General features: G+C 37.6%; 1 pseudogene; it reads right to left on the reverse strand.

The window, feature by feature from the left end:
- Positions 1 to 3750: 3750 nt before the first annotated feature.
- Positions 3751 to 6010, reverse strand: LOC102878212 (annotated as a pseudogene).

Below are 6010 nucleotides of genomic sequence, written 5' to 3' on the forward strand. Positions count from 1 at the left end.
TAACATTCTAAATCCAGGGTCCTATTACTAGCCACGAGCCTGGATTATAGCCAGACCCGGGACTCACCAAGCCTGGGACCCACATGCCATTCTCACTTTATTTTGAATAGTGTTACCATGGTAAAACTTGCTTCTATCCTTTTAATTGTTTTTAACACATTTATGTCTCTATATTTAAGTGGGTTTCTTGTAGGTGGAAGGTAATTGAGTCTTGTTTTTTTCCTCTGTGTGAAAATCTCTTGCTTTTAATTGGGATATTTAGGCCATTTGCATTTAATGTGATTATATCTCAAATGTCTGTTTTAAGTTAAAGCACTCATTATATCTCAATAATCACATTAAATATAAATAATCCCATTATACATCAATAATCACATTAAATGCAATTAACCTAAATATGTAAAATTTTTGGCCATTCTTCTTCAAATATCTATCCTTTGCTTCTCCCTTCTCTGCCAGGAACTCCACTGACAGGTGCATTAATCCATTTGGAGTTGTCCCACAGTGAACTGATACTTCGAGCTCTTTTTATTTTTATTTTCTTTAGTTATTTTTAGTTTCATCTTGGATAGCATCTGTAGGTACATCTTCAGGCTCACTAATTTTTTTCTTCTGCAATGTCTAAATCAGCTGTTAATCCCATCCAGTGAAATTTTTCATCTTAAACATTGTTGTTTTCTTTTCTAGAAGTTCAGTTTGGGTCTTTTTAAAATATCTTTCATACCCTTACTTAACATGTTCAATATTTTCCCTAGTTTCTTAAGTAAATGGAATACAGTTATAGTTTTAATCTTTTCTACTAATTCTGTCATCAATGTATTTTCTAGGTCAGTTTCAATTGGTTGATTTTTCTACTCATTAAGGGTCATATTTTTCTGCTTCTTTGCATACTTGTTAACTTTTATTGGACACTGGACCAATCGTACTAGATATTGTAAATTTTATTGTGTTAGGGTTGGGGTATAATTGTATTCCTATAAATATTCTTCAGCTTTGTTCAGGGATATGGCTAAACTACCAGGAAACAATTCGATCACTTCAGGTATTATTGTTATGCTTTGTTAGGTGGGAACAGAGCAGCATTTAGTCCAGGGCTAATTTTTCCCCAAAACTGGGACAAAATCTTTCTAAATACTCTATCCAATGCTCTGAAAATTGACCTTAACATAGTCAAGGGAGCCTCATGCTTTAATTAATTTTGTGTTTATTTCGTAAACCTACAGATGGAGACCTTTTAGAGCTCATGATATCGATTTTCTAAATTAAAACTTCTCATTATAAGAATACTAGTTCTTTAATAAAAATCTGTAAAATACAGAAAATTAGCTTGGGGGGTAGAATCTCCTATACTTCTACTCCCGAGAGGTAATCCTGTTAACATTCTGGGGGTGTTTCCTTTGCTTTCCTAGATGACATGAGCTTATTCATAGTAATGGAGAGATTCTCCCCTCCCAAAGTTATAGAACTTTTTAAAACTTCATCAAATTGGGGGTGGGGGAGGCTTCGATTAAATCTAAGGAAAACAACCCATCCTAACATGAGTTTCTTGTTCTCAAAGAGCTTAAGATAAACAACCTGGGAAGCCCCGCGGCTGCCCACATCTGACCCCAGCCCTAAGCAGCTGCCAGGCCTACAAGTTCGTTTTTAGCCTCCTTCCTTCAGATTTTATAAACTTAAGGAACTGTCAGGAAGTTGACAGAAACTATGGCCATTCCCTCACCCTCTGCAATTTTTTAGGAACCCTTGGTTCACGGCTGCCCTTCCAGTCTCAGGGAAGGCTGTCCCTTGGACGAGATGTGATATCAGTATACCTCCAGTAGTTTGGTTTTTGTTTGTTTGTTTGTTTGTTTGTTTATTTGTTGTTGTTTTGCTTAAGGAACATTCGAGTGCTTGCCATGTGCTGACACTTATTCTTGTCTGGGGTTTTACAGAATGACTCCCTGCTCTGGAGGACATCATAGGCTGGAGGGGCAGATAGCATATAACCTAGGAACTGTTAACACTGAGTACATGATCCCCTGTGTTGTTTCAAGACATCAAAGATCTTTGAGGGAAAGGAGGGCAGAACTTCTTAAGGAACATTTGAGTGCTTGCCATGTGCTGAGACTTATTCTTGTCTGGGGTTTTACAGAATGACTCCCTGCTCTGGAGGACATCATAGGCTGGAGGGGGAGATAGCATATAACCTAGGAACTGTTAACACTGAGTACATGATCCCCTGTGTTGTTTCAAGACATCAAAGATCTTTGAGGGAAAGGAGGGCAGAACTTTACCTCACCCTCTGCTGGGGGTATCAGAAGAGTTTTTGTATTTGTTTGGTTTTGTTACAAGAACACCAAATATACTTTACTAGCACACACACAAAAAAAAGCATAACAAGACAGCAAGTGGAAACATACATTAGTAGTCAAAGGGTTAGTGTTGCATACAAACAGCTTTCCTTTTTTGTAGCCTTGGCAACAGCCATAGGGATGTGAAGTAACATTCTACAGCAGCAAGTTAGGAAACTAAGGAGCATTCGCTCACCAGTGGTTCAGAGCACATTAACCAAAAGACACAAGAATGGATTTAACTACTTTAGTGCAAATGTCTAAGATAAAATTGTAAATTCAGTTCAATACAAAGAAGCAAACACTAGAACTTATTACTACTTCCAAAATAGCTCACTCTAATAGTATTGCATACAATTCTAAGTGATAAAAAGGTGCTAAGTAAAGTTTTTTACAGATATAATGGTTGTAGAGTATCTTTTAAATCTGTAATTTAGGTTTCAGATTTTCTATTAGAAATCAACTGCATTGAAATTCTAGAAATTGTGTTCAAGCAATTCAGCTATGAGTTTACAACAGAGATAAATACTGTCATCCAAATTATTAATTACAGTTTAACAATAATCTTAATATCAGCAATCACTGTAGTTACTATTATCTGACTTGTATGGGCATCTTCTAGTCTCATTTTCTTCATAGTTCACAAACTCATCATGAGGATAGCAAAAGATCCAACTTTAATGAATCAACAATTAGACAGTACATGTCTACTTTAAAATCACACACAGAACTACATTGCAGCCACTATTCCAAATGTCTGTTTTAAGTTAAAGCACTCATTTAAAAAAATAATAATACCCCAGTCTTTAAATAAAATTCTACCAATTGTATAAGTCGGAAATTGTAAGAACTACTATTTAGAAAACCTGGTTTATGTAACAGTACCTTTTTCAGAAGAGACAAGGAGGTTGACTATAAACTATATCAACACTTAAGTGAACTGCACTAAGTCCACGTGGCCAGAAAATTGCTTTTTTTCCCTAAAGGAAGGCAGTCTTTATTTTTTGGACTTCCAAAGCTTGATTTATTGTCACTACACACATTGCTACTTTGGGAAGTTTGTAGAAAATTTCTTAGAAAAAAATAATAATTTCAAACATTAGTCACACTGTTCAAATACTCATTTGATATTAATAATTTGTTGTTCGGTAAGAAATAGAATTCTTCACAGCAAATGCCCAGAGTTGTCTCACTCAATTACTCTAGCCATTAAAAATCAAACAGCTAAATCAGCAAAATATTGTCTCTATCTAGGTTGTCTCGATAGGCACCACATTTATCTAACAGCCAATCACATCTGATACTAACATTAAGCTTACATATTACACTGAAAAAAACCTAACACAGATATGTGTGCCTGCTATTGGCATACTGTCCGATGCACATAAAAGCAGATCTAGCCCTTTGAGGACAGGAGAGTTCACTTTGCCTTGACTGGTTCTCATTCTAACCAGCAAATGCTAACTTATTGTTTATAGTAACACTCTTTTTAAAAATCCTGTAACATTGGTGGTAAAGGGAGCCCATCAATTCCATCATATGTAGTGCATCTGTAGATTCCTTCATGGCAGATATATTGCAGGCTAAAAGGGAAAGCCCTATTTAGTGACATAGCAAGCAATGGTTCAAAAAACATGCAAGAACTGAGATTTTTATAATGTTCCAAAAGTCCTGTTATAGTGCAAGAGTGAAATACACAGGGGTCATGAACATCAAAACTAAAGTTATGATTCCATTGTTAAATTTGGGCATGCAGGAACCTGTTGTAGCAACAGAAGCTCACAGAGAAGAGGACTCTCATGCAGAGTCCTCGAGCGAAAATGTACCTTCAGGTTTCCCTTCAAGAAGAGCTTCCACTTTATAACAGTCTATCACTCCCCTGTAACAGGGACTACCTATATCTGAAGCAAATCAGTCACGAGGCAGTGTATGTAATGAATCTGTGTATGGACTTTCTAAGCTCCCTGTCTACTAACATGAGCATAGCTCTCTCCAGACACCTGGCTTTACTTCTGTCTACGTGACTGTGAACACAGGGTAGTTGTGTCCTCTTATGAGTCACAATTAGCTTGTGAAATTGCAGAATTGTCTCACTTATTTCAGTCATTCCAGGAGTTAACTTTGGAACCAGGTTATGTAATTAATTGACCTGTGCAGTGGCTTCAAATGTATGTCTTCAAATGTCTGTGCATCAGGAGAGTGTCGACCCCTTCTTCAATACTAAGCTGCCTTCTTTCTCTAAGCTTATCTTCTTTATCTTCTGTGGGAGCCAAGGATCGATCAAATGTATCAAAAAAAAAAATGTTGAATGTGGGCTCATAGGGGCTATATGCTATTTAATCGAATGTCATTTGGGGACTAAATTTGAGCCAGCAGGAAAAGGACATTTCCCAAGCATTAATTCAGAGATATATTTTTTTTCTTTTATTATAAAAAAGGGGGCTTTGATTGTTCGTCATAAGTTCTCATGGAAAAACATAAGCCTGCAGTATACTGCAACATCTGTCTTAGTGACTTCCTACACTTGTGCTGGAAATGCTGTTCTTATCATGTATGGAGCTTACGTCATATCACCTCTCCTTTGACATCTACTTCAAGTCTTACTAAACTTTTTATCAGCATCCAGTGAATTCCATGTGTTTGTAGAACAAGAATGTTTTTTCTTCTCACCCCATGGAGCACGTCAAGAGGAGGAGGCTCCTTTTGTAAGTCTCGTTCCTGGGGTGACACGAATCATTATCCGTGTCAATGCCTATTTCAACAATCTGAGAAATTTCAGTGGCAGCATTTCGGTTTCTCCTTGTAGAATTATTTGAAGAGTTTAGATTTTCTCCAAAGGAACTGCTTTGTTGCCGAGGAGCTGAGTCTCCTATACTGATGTTTTTCTCTTCGACAGACAAACATCTGCTGGAACTCATATCCACATTTTCACCACAGCTTCCTCCTTCACGAAAGAAGACATTCTGACACCCGTATTTGAAGTTATCCCACATTTCCCCCACATACACCCACTTTATCCATTGATTTAAGATTGTAGCCAATAGCAGGTGGGGCTTTGGAGGGGCAGGATTCCTTTAAAAGGGCTTCAGAGGAATAGGAGCTTTGAAGGAAATGTGTGAGTCCTCTGGCCACAGATACTCATGGCGTCCCTAACCTGCTACACCTACTGAAAATTGCCCACTATTTTTCATTCCTCTTGTAGAATCTGATTCTCTGTGACATCTTAATACATCTTATAAATGGTGCATGGGAGACAGAGCAACTCTGCTCTCCCGCTCCGCTTATACCCTAGGGTGCCCCTTCTCTTCCAGATAACACATGTATTTTTATCAGTGGCCTACAGGCAAACCAAAATAATATTTATTAACCCTTTATTGTGTACCAGTCTCTCTTCTACACAAAAGTTAACACATTCTTCTGCACAACAACCCTACTCCTGTTTTCTAGTTGAAGAATCCAAGGTACAGGAGGTTCCTCTACCCTAAATTCCACCTGAGGCCTCTAATTCTACCATTTTATCTACTGCTGAGCATCTGTAGCAGTCATGTGTCCAATAGTGCAAATTTCTGACCTAGGAAAAGGGAGAGGTGGTGCCACCAAAAGGAAAAGAAGCAGAGTTCAAATGAAGGGCAATTCATATTTCCTGAGTTTATGTGATGGTGCAGATACTTTACAGGCAT

Source organism: Pteropus alecto, unplaced genomic scaffold (assembly GCF_000325575.1).
Source record: "Pteropus alecto unplaced genomic scaffold, ASM32557v1 scaffold202, whole genome shotgun sequence".
NCBI classification, from domain to species: domain Eukaryota; kingdom Metazoa; phylum Chordata; class Mammalia; order Chiroptera; family Pteropodidae; genus Pteropus; species Pteropus alecto.